The following is a 16,035-nucleotide window of genomic DNA, read 5'->3' as shown; positions in this document are numbered from 1 at the left end:
AGTATGCCAAAACCACAGCAACCTAGCACCTTAGCATCCTTGACAAGACACTGCTCAAATAATCACACTGAGATGATGCAAGAAAGAATTGTCACTGATGAAGCTGTAGGAACAGGGTTAATTAACTCTTTTGAAGCCTTACTGAGCTGCAAGCAAGAAGAAATCTGAGATGATTGGATGAATTGAAACAAACACTGCTGCTAACCTGAGCAGCAGCCAAACCTTAATTGACTTGATATCTTTAGACCTCTCTGACAGCAACTCTGCAGAAAATTATTACAAACTCTCTGAATCCTGTAGTCAAACAACTCTGCCAAAGAAGGAAAACCTACACCCCAGCAAGTCCACATGTTCTGTTCTAAAACAGCACAAATTAATTCCATCTTGTTCTGTTTCAGATAATGACAGTTTGTTTCATTCTGTACTATCTGAGGGCCTAGATCAGAAAAGAGGACAAAAGGAAGTTGCTGTATCAAGAGTATGTTTGCTGTACCAAGATCTCCAGGTCGCAAATCCAGCCAGGCCCAGAGATAGCAAACTAATTGATAGTGCAAAGTTGCTGCCTGCTAGTGATTCCCATTCTGATGAGAACACCACCACAACATCATCATTATGTCTTCTTCCACTTAGACAAGAACGTAACACTCTGAGCCCAGCAACTTAACGGCACTTTGTGTTGGATTGGGCTCATGAAACAGAAATTATAACAAGGGTCAATCATGTTCACAAGGAGGTCTGTAGGATATGAACAAAAGTCAAAATAGTGGCCATGACAGTTCAGTCAAAGCCTGGCCTGATCTTTATGTGTGAAGCTTCAACTACATCATTGTGGCTGCCATCTTGACCTTTTTGACCATACCCTGTGGACACCCCTGCATGTTCAAATAGGAGCTCTTAATCCTTCTGTATTCTTAATCATACTGAATCATGGCAGATTAAAGCAGTTATCAATTTGATGGAGAGCTATGCACATTTTTTCTTTAATTCCAGCTTCTTGGGTACAGAAAGACTCAAAGAAGGGACGCCTTCAATTGACTTTCATAGTTGTTGCTGCAGCAGAGCCTTGCATGGTACAAAGGCAGAAAATACGGCAAGGTGTCATAGCTGCAAAAACACAGTCTCCCCCCTCCCTCCAAATTGTGAAGCATTGCTTTCTGGTGCAAACTCTTGGGGACACAAGCTCTGTGCTTTCTCACATAGCTGCGTGGATGGCAGGGGAAGGGAGCAGCCCAGGCGGCACTTGGATCCCCTTTCTGCACCGAAAAGCCTTCCACAGAGTTGTCACCTTCTTTTACACAGAAAGTTAATTATCTGATATTCATTAGCACTCCCTCTCTGGCTGTCATAGTTGAATCACGTTAATCCCTTTATCATTACAACCATTAGCCATCAAATGTGGGTGTCACCTGTTTGGCTCTTTGACTTGATAGCTACAGTGGGGCAAAAAAGTATTTAGTCAGCCACCAATTGTGCAAGTTCTCCCACTTAAAAAGATGAGAGAGGCCTGTAATTTTCATCATAGGTATACCTCAACTATGAGAGACAAAATGGGGGAAAAAATCCAGAAAATCACATTGTCTAATTTTTAAAGAATTTATTTGCAAATCATGGTGGAAAATAAGTATTTGGTCAATATCAAAAGTTCATCTCAATACTTTGTTATATATCCTTTGTTGGCAATGACAGAGGTCAAACGTTTTCTGTAAGTCTTCACAAGGTTTTCACACACTGTTGCTGGTATTGTGGCCCATTCCTCCATGCAGATCTCCTCTAGAGCTGGGCAACACGGACTTTCAACTTCCTCCAAAGGTTTTCCATGGGGTTGAGATCTGGAGACTGGCTAGGCCACTCCAGGACCTTGAAATGCTTCTTACGAAGCCACTCCTTCGTTGCCCAGGTGGTGTGTTTGGGATCATTGTCATGCTGAAAGACCCAGCCACGTTTCATCTTCAATGCCCTTGCTGATGGAAGGAGGTGTTCACTCAAAATCTCACGATACATGGCCCCATTCATTCTTTCCTTTACACGGATCAGTCGTCCTGGTCCCTTTGCAGAAAAACAGCCCCAAAGCATGATGTTTCCACCTCCATGCTTCACAGTAGGTATGGTGTTCTTTGGATGCAACTCAGCATTCTCTCTCCTCCAAACACGACAAGTTGAGTTTAGACCAAAACGTTCTACTTTGGTTTCATCTGACCATATGACATTCTCCCAATCCTCTTCTGGATCATCCAAATGCTCTCTAGCAAACTTCAGACAGGCCCAGACATGTACTGGCTTAAGCAGGGGGACACATCTGGCACTGCAGGATTTGAGTCCCTGGCAGCATAGTGTGTTACTGATGGTAGCCTTTGTTACTTTGGTCCCAGCTCTCTGCAGGTCATTCACTAGGTCCCCCCATGTGGTTCTGGGATTTTTGCTCACCATTCTTGTGATCATTTTGACCCCACGGGGTGAGATCTTGTGTGGAGCCCCAGCTCAAGGGAGATTATCAGTGGTCTTGTATGTCTTCCATTTTCTAATTATTGCTCCCACAGTTGATTTCTTCACACCAAGCTGCTTGCCTATTGCAGATTCAGTCTTCCCAGCCTGGTGCAGGTCTACCATTTTGTTTCTTGTGTCCTTCGACAGCTCTTTGGTCTTGGCCATAGTGGAGTTTGGAGTGTGACTGTTTGAGGTTGTGGACAGGTGTCTTTTATACTGATAACAAGGTCAAACAGGTGCCATTACTACAGGTAACGAGTGGAGGACAGGGGAGCCTCTTAAAGAAGTAGTTACAGGTCTGTGAGAGCCAGACATCTTGCTTGTTTGTAGGTGACCAAATACTTATTTTCCACCATGATTTGCAAATAAATTCTTTACAAATCAGACAATGTGATTTTCTGGATTTTTTCCCCCATTTTGTCTCTCATAGTTGAGGTATACCTATGATGAAAATTACAGGCCTCTTTCATCTTTTTAAGTGGGAGAACTTGCACAACTGGTGGCTGACTAAATACTTTTTGGCCCCATTGTATCTGTATCCACACCTGCTGATTATACAATCCCCAGGCCATCACCTTGGCTGGCGTCAGTTGGACCATCCCAAACTTTGCCCATGTATAAATGGCTGCATCTTCAGCCCAATGAAATAAAAACCAAAGTAGCAGAGGATAGATTCTCCCACCACAGGTTAGTTTTGACAGACTGCATCTTGTACTAAAAAGACTTTCTTCCAACTAGAAAACTAGCTTAGGAACAAATTGACTGGATTTTATTGGTGTTTTCCTCCTCCCTTTGAGTTTGTTTTGTTTATATGGGACAGCATCATTTTTTAAAAAGATAGAATTCATTCTCCTGGATATATGGACTAAACCTAGTGTAATTCTGCTCATTGGTAAAGAGAGGCATATGTTCTTTACTTTCAAGCTGCTTTTATCTTAGATTTGTTGTGAAGACAATATATTTTGAGCAATATATGCATGGTCCCTGATAAATAAGCAAAGTATGCACATTTGCATTATTTTTTTAAACAGGTGATTCTTCCTGTGTTTCTGTGACAACATATGAACTTTAAACATTCATCTTGACTGTGTTTCTCAGCTGCTTTAAGAAGACAGTAAGGAGAGAATCTTCCCTGAAATATCATCCTCTCTAAGGCAAGGGAGTCCCACAAAGACTGGTCCTCGCAGGCAGGTGTGGAGAAACTGTCCAAAAAGGGAACTTGTGCTGCTTTTGAAACTAATAAGAGTTTACAGTTGTGCCTTTTAAACTGTGCACTCTTAAAAAGGTTATCAACAGTAGCACTGGCTCCTTTTATATTTCTTCATCCGTACAATGGTGCTATGCAGTAATTCAAACAAAGCCACTTTGGGGAGGAAGTCAGTCTTTGCCAAGTGATAAAATTAATCACAAAATGATGTTCATTTCTCTGAATCAATGTATGCACTGTAAGATATTGTATGAAGTTTCTAAAAGGTTGTCAAAAATGTATTTGGGCAAATGAAGCTTCCTTGTGTGAAAAGAATGCTAATATTTGTCAGCAGTGTGATGTCGAACTTGACTGCAGAGAATAAAAACTATTTCCTGGAGTAGTAAAACGTAGAATGAGATTTCCAAGTCAATCTGTATCAAGTTTTCCCAGTTCTTTTATTAATTGTGGCTCAGCTATTTTACCAGGACTCATTTGACCATATATTTCCCCACCTTTGTTCCACCTCCGTAGCCCTGGCTGGCAGTGGGAAAAATGAACCGCACAATGAATTCATGCTGTAGAATAAAAACTTACAGGGACACAAGATGAAGCCAGGGAGCAATCTTTTTGGTGGATAGAGACATGGATTCCTTCAAATCTACTCTAACCCCAAAGGAAACAGTTGGTGCTGAAATTTTAAAGAGCGCAGATGAGTTTTATTTCAGAGTCTCTAGAGAGGCTTCAGTGTACCTCCTTGGTACCTGTTGGCTTCTCTCCTCTTCAGACTATATGTAAAGAAAGAAACTGGGGTGCTAGAAAGCCAAATGCAAGACTTGAGCATGGGTTTTAATTCTAAGAATGGTTCTTGGCCTCATGCAGTTTTTAGAAAATAAACACAAGGGAGGCTGCAAGCCATTCTTTGCCTGGAAGTGTGCCCCCAGCCCAGAAAAAGGCAACACTGAGGGTCCAGGTAGGGGGAGCAGCTCTTTGGGCCCAAAAGAGCCATCTGAGGATTTGAAGACTGCTAGAGCAGCATTTTGTAACACCATTCATGAAATGACATTAAGATGTCTCCAAGTTCACACCAGCCCAAAATGACTGGGGGCTTCTGCTGTGCATCCAATGCTCAATCAGTTTGTGTCCAATTGAAACATAAACTCTGGGGCAGCAAAGTTAGGCCCAAGAGCAGACAGAGAGACATGATTTGCCACAGTCTTCTTCCAGGATGTTTTTGGCTTCTTAGATTAGTCTTCAGCCTTGGGATTTCCAAGTGGTCTTCCATCCAAGTGTTTACCAGTCCTGCTCAGCTTAGCTTTTTTCAAGACCAGCCAGAGTCACGGAGATGCAGCCACCTGTTGTGACATAGAGAGAACACTTTTAGATTAAGGGACTGCCTTGGAACAGTATCATCTAGAAGGGAAGTAACTTGGATTTAACACTGATCTTTAAAGTCTGAGCTGAGATAAAGGTAAGGTTTTATAAGCATCTTAGCAATGGGTTCTCAAGAGCTTCAGTAGAGGCACGAAGTCTGAAAGCCACCAAAAACTCAGATCTGGGGAAAGAGCAGAAGTCCCTCCAGACTATTGGAGCATCTTTGTCATAAGCAAATGCACTGGACTATAAATCCCAAGATCCTCATCCTGAAATTGAATTATCTGTATCCTTCCTATCAAAGCAAAGTATCCAGAAGAGTCTGTGAAAAGCAATGGAAAATGAATTGTATTCTGTCAACTGCAAGAACTGTTAATGTTGCGGGAAAATGGATTACTATACCCAGTTAAAGTATACCAACAAGTAAAAAGAGTGTTTTATTAGAAGCTTCTTTAACTGCAATTGCCGGATCTGTCCCGCAAAGTCAGGTGCATGCCAAGTGTATTGCATAGAATATAGGCAGCTTAAAAAGGGAAAAGTTTGATTTAATTTACATCTCCTTTGTTCTTTACTATAATGGTGCTGGGCCTATTTTTAATAATGGTGACTTAATATTTTTCTACAACAGTTAGATGTGGGAGAACAAACAATTCAAATGAGGATTCAGAAATTGAGGTATCTTCAGGTTGTGGGAAGTGGTGTATCCAAAAAACCAAGATTGCATAAAAATGAGGACACACACACACAGTGATGCCATGATCCAAATCTGGCCCTAATCTCACTTTCTGATATAATACATAAGTATTTGCATCATGATTTGTCACCCACCTACCCAGCACAAACACTCATGCTCTTGGGAGTAATTTCCTAGCAACCAAAGCTTTGAAATGGACAGATCCCAGGAAATTCTTGGCTGAAGGTCGGAGATCAGAAATGGATTGTGATGTTTTTATCTATATCCATCAGCCCTTCAAGGTAGGCCAGGTCAGGAAACAGACACCACAAGAACTACTGGAACTCAGTTGTTGTCAGGTAGAATAACAGGATCTTAAGGCCTGCCAGAGTTTCCCTCTGCCCCCTCTTATACCAAAGAGAATCAAGGTAGGATGATCTTGAGTCTCTTTCTCAACCCCTCTTCCTTCCCGGGGTTAAGTGGAAGTTTATCTTGGATTCCTTCTTCAATGTTAGCTTGTTAGTCCCCTACAGCATCTGACAGCCACTGCAGATGTTGTTTGACCTAATAGCAGCCTTTTAAACAATCATACTAAGATGTGTTTAACCATGGTTTATTGAATAGACCACAAGAGAACCAAGTGAACTATATTTGGGGTTTGTTTATTTATTTTTCTACCCATCCCAATTGAAAGACCCTGGGCAAGTTACAACAGAATTAAAGTATATATAGCAGTATGAACCAATATATGAATCTGAAACGCCTTCCCCGAGATGAACCGCAAGAGCAACCAAGCAGGGTTAGAAGCTGGTGGAATGGGGCCATTTTTTAAATGCCCTGAGGAAGCAGGTATGGGAGATTGTGTGAGCCCTGTCAGATGCCCAGTTAATCAAGAGGTCTTGTGTTCTCTCCCTTGAGATATGGGTTTCCTGTTTAGAGGTGCTTTTTATCCTGAAAATTAAGAACGAAGTTTACAAACTTCAGTCAGCAAAATAGATGATTAACAAATAATCAGTTTGAGTGGTTTGGGTTTCAAAGGTGTTTGGGTGTTGTGTTTTACTGTAAAATGAATACATTGGAAAATATGAATCCTGTCTTTGGTTTCTCTTAGCTCGTTTTTATTGGGTGGGGTTGCCATGCTTCGACATCTCCAAAATGCCTGGGTTGCTGGTGGGAACTGTGCCTTCAACAGAGAGGGAGGTGAAAGCATTTTCCTATCACCAGTGACAGAGTGGCATCAGCAGAGGCTGATTGGGTCAGCCACCAGTCTCTTGTCGGTGTCCCTGCCCACATCCCAGAAGAGTTAGCCAGCCATCTGGGGCAGTGAGTCCTTGGCTTTCCAGCGCAATGGAAAGGAAACCCTGTGGTCCCCTTCCAGAATCCATAGGTCCTTCTATCAGCCACCCTGGTCACTGTAGGTATGAAAATAACTTTCAATTCATTAATTGACAAATTCCTCAAAAACAGATGATTAAGCAGATGATTTAAAATCCTTTATTTACCATATTGATTTGAAAGCATTTAACCATTTGCTCCTTCTTTTACTATTCACACATCTAGGAGATGCAGCTAATTAGAGTTAGGCTTTAACTGTTGAAGAAATTAGTATATGGACTATGTTATCCAAGGTCAGAGCTACCAATTAAACCAAATGAGCAATCTATATTTCCTGCCTTCCCTTTTCTCCTTGTGTTCCTGGTTCCAGGAAGCAACTGATTATTATAGAGGAATGCCAGATCAATTATGTTTATAAGTTTTTTTTTTTACTTGTCACATATGTGATGTAATAATTTCTAAATGCCAAAGCTCATTAATGGGAGGTGAAGAAAAAATATCAGGAAATGTGTAATGGTTAACAATCACACTTACAACAGGCGGTCACTTGCTTCAATCTAAACTGCTTTTTACCTCTGATTTAATGCCCAGAGAAAACAGAACCCTAAAAGATTTTCTTTGAGACAATGATGAGTTATGCTCTGCTTTTTTTAACATTAACACAAGCTCAAAATAGTTGTGTAACAAATCCAGATTGAAGTCCATTTTGTTTAGTTCTTTTAAAAAGAGAATAAAGGTCCAAGCGTTTACTTTTGAACTTTCAGAAGACCAACACAGGCTTCTAGTGGTATAATTTGGTGGACCATATTCTTTAGCAGAGAAAATGCTGATTTCATCACTATTGATGAAATTTCTTTTGAGACATAATTCAAACATAAACACAAGGTTCAAGTTGAAAGGAGAAGAGATCCTGCTTTTACCGTGCTACAAGACTATGGAACAGTGTTGAATTCATTTTATAAAGAAATCCTGCAACAAAAGTTCTGGTTGATTATTTCAGATCAAGAAATAAGTCTCTCTCTCTCTCATTCTTTTTTGTTGCTTTCCATTAGATTTTTTGGAAAATGTTCGAGTCCTAACTCTCTATCTCCATCTGTGGTAGAAGCATAAATGGATCTTGAGGAAACACAGAGGCCCAGAAACCCCAGAAATGGCCTCTTAGAAAGTGGCAGACAAGATCGAAATTGCAAAATTTTGCAAATCAGGCCTTGTATTCAAGGGATCTACTATAGGGTGTTTCCCACAGCATCCTTTTCATAAGGTCCAGCAGAAAATATACATGACTTGAGAAGTAGCATTGTCTTTAGCATACATGGACTGATGACAAAAAGGCTCAAAAGAAGGATAAGGAGGAGGATAAGGATAAGGATAAGGATGATAAGGATAAGGATAAGGATAAGGATAAGGATAAGGATAAGGATAAGGATAAGGATAAGAATATAGAAGAGGTCCTGAACTTGGATTGACTTTATTAGAACAAAAGCAAATTGAAATACCAGGATATGTCCTAGAACAGTTTGACAGCAACAACAAATCACTGCATCCTGACAGTTCTTAAGAAAACCTCAAAGGTAACATTGCTGGCCTCTGAGCATGTAACTTCTCTTTCAAATCAGTTCCAGTGCCAGAGCGCTGGAAAAGAGCTAATGAGACCCCAGTTATTAGGAGGGCTCCAGGAGACACCTAGGGAATTCCAGCCCAGTCAGCTTAATATATTTTTTTCTAAGCCAACTGATAGAAACTGTAAGGAAAGAAAATATAGCTAAGTATCAGAAGTACAAGCCCTGCTGAAGGAAAATCAGCACAGATTCTGCAAATGGAAATCTGCCCTACTACTTACTTACTGTCAATGTTTTATAACTGGATTTTAAAAATATTTTTGACCAAGTTCTTCATCTTGAGAAAATGTAGTGGCCAAGGGATAAGAGGACCTGTCCTTTTGTAAGGATGTCAAGTAGTTGAAAACAGAAGGCAAGGATAGAAACAGAAGATAAGAAGGGGCATCCTTCAAGGATCTGTTTTGGGATAGGGTTTTTTTCACTAGTTCATAAATGAATTTAATAAGCCCATGAGGTGGCCAGATGATATGAAACTATTCAGGGTGGTGAAATCCAAATGCCTGTGAAGTGCTCCAGAAGGATCTGTTCAAGCTGAGTCAACCCAGCTGAAATGGCACCTGCTGTTCAGTTTAAAGTGATAAATGCTGGGGCTGTGATGATGAGGAAGAAAACTATTCAAGATGCTCAGATAACCCTAAATCTGCCAATCAAGATGGGACAGAGACCAGCAAAGCCCAGGAAACTCAAACTGTGAGCAAATAACCGAGATCAGCTCTTGAAAGGGGAGGAAGCCAGCTCCACATTTATTATCCTGAATTTGTGCCCACTGCAGCAAAAGAGCCTCCCCACTCTTTGCTCTCACCAGGAAAGAAAGGCCAACCAGAGGAAGTTGGGGAAGGAAGGATAAGAAGGCTCTGAACAGCTGGAGTTAAACTTGGATGGTTTTGTTCTTGGTGCCCATAGTTTCTCTCTCAGTAACTTGTTACTATTGTGTACAGTCACTTCATATTTCATTATAGCACTTTTGTATCTTATCTTTTTGACTTTATGAAAGGAATGTAAGCCACTTAAGAGTCTGCTGGACTAGAGTGGCATAGAAATCCCAGGGAAGGAGTAATAAGCAAGCATCAGAAATGCAAGGCAGCTATTAGCAGCTGTCTGGGACTTGATGACTCCAAGCTTTCAGTGACATATCCAGAAGAGTCATTGGAGTGGTCCTGACTCTCAGATAGGCACCAGTTAAGCCCAACTGCCAGTTTTTATCTCAGCAAAAAGTTCTCAGAGGCAGAATCTCACTGGCACATGGCATCCCTGAAAAGGAGTGAGATGCCATTGTTTATGCTGCAGAGAAGCCACACCCCTACTTGTCTGGCCAGAGATTCCTGCTTTGTACAAGCCAGGCTGTGTCACAGCAGCTGAAGGAGAAAGGGCTCGTTGGCTGGAACTGGGCACTGCATAAAAGACCAACAGACTAACATGGATCCAGGCAGAGTTTGGTCAAAAAATATTCGCCCACTTTTGGATTTTCTGACTGTTTACCTGTTTTCACTAGTGAATGTTATCACTGCTTTGTGTAGGTTCTGCAATATATAAAGTCTAAGTGAACAAATAATGCCACAGTTGAGTGCATGTTTATTTTATAAGCAATTTACAATAGGCCTGAGTGAAAAAGAACTGCTCTTAGATTAATCATCTTTAGGTTTAATAACTGCAACCAAACACTTTCTATAATTAGCAATCAGCCTCTCAAATCACTGTGTAGGAATTTTGGTCCATTCCTCCAAGGTGAACTTTGAAGATTTTAAAGCATAAAGTGCTTGTTTCAGATCCTGCCTCATTTTTATGGGGTTTAGATCTGGAGAATGACTTGACATTCCAAAACAATTAATTTGTTCTTTATCTTTGTAGATTTGCGTGAAGGTCTTTCTCTCTTTTCATGGCCCAGTTGCGCTCCAGCTTCCAGGTGGCGTGATATCTCCTGTAGATACAAAGCAGAGCTCAAGCTTCCTTCAAAAAGGGCAAGGCACCCAGCACCTGAGGCAGAAGAGTATCCTCAAACCATGGCACTGCACCTCCATGCTTGACAGTGTAAGATTTTCACTGTGGTATGCAATTTTTGGTTTCTAGTTTCTTTCACAGATAACAACCATATAGCCTCAAAAGTTCCACTTTGGATTCTCTGTACATAGAACATTCCTCCAAAAGTTCAATGGGTGGGGGTGGGGGGGTAGATGTCCAGATAATTGTTCCCTTTGCCATGGGGGGAGAGGCAGAACAAGGCCTTAAAAAGTGCAGCACCTGCCCACAAGAAGTTTGCCTGAGTGGATCTAAAATGATTTCACTGCCCCATCAATTTACCTTTCCTATCTTTTGGTCTCCTGCCTTAGATTCCTCCTAGCCTATCCCTGAGACCTGGAAGTTTCTCTTCCTCTTTGGCTAGGTCCTTCTCTCCTCCAACAGCTCCCCCAGTGTTGGCATCCTCAGCCAGTTGTGGTATGACCACGAAAGCCTAACATTTGGTTTATGAGAGTACTTGCTGGGGGACTTTTGAGGATTCTGTTCTTAAGAGGAATTTGGCTTTAAGACCATGGAAGAGGTGACACTACTGCCAGATGGATCTCCTGGTGGCCCTGCTGGATGGTGCACTCCACTCTGTCCTTAGCAGCCTGCAAGAGGGCAGAGCAGGCAGGGGGCTGAGGAAAGGCTGGTTGAACTGGAAAAAAGGAGAAAAAACTGACCCAGGAGTGTTTGTTAAAGTCAAGAAGCACCAACTCATAAAAAACTTCCCAGCCAACTTCTGCGAAATTTCCCTCCTCAGCCCTCTCCCAAAAAACTGTAACAGAGACTTCCACAAGACTAGTCTCAATTCTGAACCTCCCGGACTTCTTCGGGGAACTTGTAATGGCCCTCTTTCAATTCAGTGTGTAATTTTACCAAGCAGTTGCCTCATGAATGGAAACAACATTAGAAGACTGCAGACACCCCACTCCAGCACAGAGAAATCCGTTTGTTTGTAGGTTCCTATCCCGCTAGCTACACTACAGCTGCCCCAGCGTAACAGGAGGCTGCTGATCTCCAGGCCTCTCATACAAGATGCATGCAGGGTCCCAGGCTGAATTCCTCCTGGCTGAGGAGGAATTACCATCTGGTAACATCTCTGGGTAGATGACCTGAACTAGTCTTTGCAGCAGGTTTCAGTCTCCTTCCTTACTAGCCACACTGGCCAGGTTTGGCTACTGTTGGAGACAAGCAGTATCCTGAAGAGTCCATTGCCTGTCTCTGGCCTAGGCAGAGCCATCAATGTCACTTTACATGGAAAGAAAAGCCCACCTTGCTCCTATGAGCCACACAACACGCCTCCCACACATTCATGGATACAGCTGATGCCCTCCTCTGACAGACACAGTATGGATTCAAGCATTGATGCAGATGGGCCTCTGTAGTGACTTTCAACTGAATTGTCAACATTAGTGGTGTAGAGAAACCAGAGAGGGCAGGACTGCAAGGGTGAGTGTTGAAGCAGGGCTACAGGGCTGGCAGTGGTATTTTTACCACCAGGACTCAACTTAGTTGCTCTAAAAAATAAGGGTACAAAAGTGTATTTTGTTTGCTTTCCAGGAAAGGTGGCTTTGAGCTTTTAAAGATGACAAGACCATTCTCTCTAGCGTTCTCGGTAAGATTCAGACATTTATTTCAGAGAGGTTGTAAATTTCAATAAAGAACATTTGTATTGTAAATCTCCTGCTCTTAAAAGAACACAGATTTTTTCCCTTATAAGGAAAATAAAATGAGAAAGATTAAAATTCTGTAGTCTACGCTTCCAAGAAACAGTTGAACAAGAGTTTGTTACCTTTAAGTCCTAATGGTGTTGGTGGAAAAGAATAAAGGCACTTGGGTTCTTCTCCTTCTGCGCATAAGAATTGCTCCAAGAAAGGAGCAGATACAGTCTAGTGGTGAGAGCTCAGGGTTAGTTTCAAAACAGAGATTTTAATCTCCCTTAAAGCACTTTCAAGTCTAACAGCTTTGTCAAGGATCTGACCCAAGAGTTTTGTCTGACACAAAGAAGAAAAGGTTGCAGGGAGAATATAGCTTCAGTTCCTGTCCCCAAAGCTCCATTTGCCCACCCTCACCTCTAACACAAGAGCATCTGCCCAGGCTGGGGAACAGGTGATTTTAAACAGGCAAATGGTTTGATCTTTTGTTCTTCTGTCCTCTGTTCAACCTTTGGCAAATAACCTTAATCCATAAATTTAGCCCCTCCCATCTGGTAACATCTCTGGGTAGACAACCTGAACTAAGCTTCATCTAGGAAAGCTTTTTGGTTGGCAGCAGGGAATCCAAATGCAGGAACAGCCTAACAAGGGAGATGTCTTCTGTTCCCTAAATCTTGAAGATGAATTCTCAACAATCAGGGACCAGAAGGTGGTGACTGAGAGCTAATTTTGGTCTCCAGCCCGGCATTATGCTGTGGTGAGAAACAGCCTGGAGTGAATGGCTGAAGCTACTTCATGGCTGGACAAACCCTGGACAGATGGATGGATGGATGGATGGATGGATGGATGGATGGATGGATGGACAGATAGATCTTAAAAGAAATTCAGAATCCTGAAACTGCAGATAGGCAAAAAATGCAACTGTGGGTGCTGAAGCTAAAAACACTGGATGACAATATGGAGGCAGCCAATGAGGTGGAGACTAGAGGGTCACCCTAGTCCAGAGAGCTATGAAGGGGTCACTGCTTGTACCAGCTGGCTTGAAATAAAGCAGAGCACAGAACTGTCATCCTGACCCAAACAAGTTACTTCCTGAAGCCAGGCAATTCTAACATTTAATACTGAAATGTTAGAATTGAAATGTCTTCTTACGGAATAATTTTCATGAGCCCAGCAATTGTGACTTGCTCATCAGCTGGAGGATGTGGTAAAATGCAATTATTCTACTATCCATTTTCTGAGAAGGAACCCCTGCAAGAAAGCAGGTGCCATCTCTCATTGCCATGCAGCAGAAGAGACTAGGAACAAATACCCCAACCCAATAAACACAGCAAATGATTTCTCACAAAGGTACTGGCTTAACACTAGGCTTAGAAAACGCAGCTTTAAAAAGATTGGAAAGTCATCTGTGGTCAAAAGATCATTTCCTCAGGCTTAAGGAAATATAAGAATATAAACAGTGCCCTGCTGGGTCAGACCCCTGACCTGTCTCATCCAGCACTCTGTCCTCACAGTGGCCATCCAACTCCACAAGGGAGCCCACTAGTCCTCCAGCAGTTGGTCTTCAGGGGCAGTCCTGCTGCCATCAAGGCTAAGAGCCCTTGATCCCCAGGACTTCCATGAATTGGCTGAATCCTTTTTTGAAGCCAGCTAAGCTGGTAGCTAGCATCATGTCTCCTGCAAAATCCAAAGTTTGTTTATGCATTGTGTAAAAAAATATTTCCTTTTATCTGTCCTGATTCTTCCAGGATTCAATTTCATTAGGTGACCTCTGGTTCTAGGATTTTGGGAAGGGGAAAATAGCTTCCCCTTGTCCACTGTATCCATACCATGAATCTCCTCTCATTCATCTCCTTTCCAGACTCAAAAGCCCCAAATGTCACAACCTTTCCTCTAGGAAGCTGCTCCAGCCCCTGATAAAAAGCTAAAACCACAGCCACGGGCAGTTCCCACACCAATCCAGGAGAGAGTTTCGAGCTCAAGGACAAGCTCAAACAGCCACCGCACTGGCCATTTTCTAAAGCCTGGACTGGGGCCCAGATCAAAACTTGCTACTGGTGCATCGACCACCGTTTTCCCACCAGCTTTGGGGTCTCAAGGGAGGCTCAGATTCTCGCTCCAGGCAGGCTGCAACCAGTGCATTAGTCAAACTGGCGGATGGTGCCCAGCGCCAGCCAGGCTGCAGCGAGGCTGCCGGCCGAAGAGTCGCCTCTGGGACCCCCACGCTAAGCGACGGTAGTTCTCGTCTGAGCCTCCTTTCCCAAAGCCGCAGCTGGCTCGTTGGGCCCCAACTCGCCGCAGGCCCGCTCCGAGCCTCCCTGGCGCTCTCGCCAAGCCCCGCGGAAGGCGCACCCCGTTGCCTTCGGGCGGCTCCCTGCTCGCCAAGGCCCTCCCTGGCCCGCTGCGTCTGCTCCACCTGCTCGTGCAGGGGCTCGGCTGGAAGAGCCTGTGGCCGCCCGCGGGAGGGAGAGGGCGCCGTCCGCTGCCGCCTCCCTCTGTCTCCAGGGGGCGTCCCACGCCCACCAGTCGGGTTCCCCGGCTCGCTCCCTGCAAAGCCGGAGGGGACGGAAAGCCGAGCGCTGCCTTCGCCGGGAACACCTTCAACGCTGCCCGGGGGGCGAGGCGGCGCCCGGGTCCTGCAGGGCCGACGAGCGCCCCGCTCCTCGGGTTTTTCCTCCAGGCCGCAGCCCTGGACGTCGGAAGGGCCGGGCGAGCTGGTGGAGAAACCCCGCGAGGTCTCCTTCCCCCTGGAACTGGCAGTCCGATGCCTCCCTCCCTCCCTCCTTCTCGCTCTCTCGGCCCGGGGGAGTCCTCCCAGGGAGCTCTCTCCGCCCTCTCCGTCCGGGCGCTGAGCTTCCCTCCCATCCGCGGACTGGGCTCGCCCGGCACCCTTCCCCCGACGTGCTAAGCCAGGATCGTTTGGAAGATGGTTTGGTTTTGGCTTGCAGAGCCCAGCTTCGCCATGCGGTGCCAGTGCAGGAAATGAGACCCTGCGGTGGGCAGTCAGGCATTCTGCTGCCCCGACCCCCAGCCCGCCCCTCCTGCTGAACTCACGCAGCCAAGCCGGGGGCCGCAGCTGCTCGGCATGAAGGATCCCTCCCGCTGCCAGGCCGAGCAGCTTCTCCGCAGAAGGAGCGGCCTTCGCCCTTGTCAACGCCGCCCGCCGCCTCCGCTTGGCCATCGGCGGGAGCAACTTGGCTCAAGTGGAGCCGCCGCCGGGCGCGCCTTTGCCGGTTCGTCGCCGCTTCACCATTGCGCCCCCGCGTCCTCGGGCTGGTTCCAGTGGCGGAGACCCAGGCTCGCTGCTCGGCGGGGAGACGCCCCGGGACTGGTTCGGCTCCCTCCGCCCTCGTGGAATTGCAGCGGACCCCGAGCCTCTCGCGCCAGGCTGCCGACCGCGCGCTCGCCTCCAGGGCTGACGGCCGCTGCTTTTTGCAGGCTGCCCGGCAGGCCCAGAGCGAAGGCGGGACAGGGGAGGCCCCTCTCTCCCTCCGCTGCCGGTCCTCCCGGTTCCCGCCCGGCGCAGGGGCAAAAGTCGGGTGGCGGAGCGGAGAGGGCCCTTCCCTGCCCTCGCCCCGTCGGGGTGCGGCGGCGAAAGGAGGGCTCGGGCAGGCGGCCTTTCCCACCTGCCTGCCTCCCTCCGGGGATGCGCGACGGCCCTTTGCCCCGGCCTCGGAAGAGCATCCTCCCCGCTCGCTCCCAGGCCCGGCG

This window comes from Python bivittatus, unplaced genomic scaffold, assembly GCF_059951505.1.
Source record: "Python bivittatus isolate LINGU-HERP-01145 unplaced genomic scaffold, Pbiv_v1 ctg000960_np1212, whole genome shotgun sequence".
NCBI classification, from domain to species: Eukaryota; Metazoa; Chordata; class Lepidosauria; order Squamata; family Pythonidae; genus Python; species Python bivittatus.
This window is presented reverse-complemented; position numbering follows the sequence as displayed.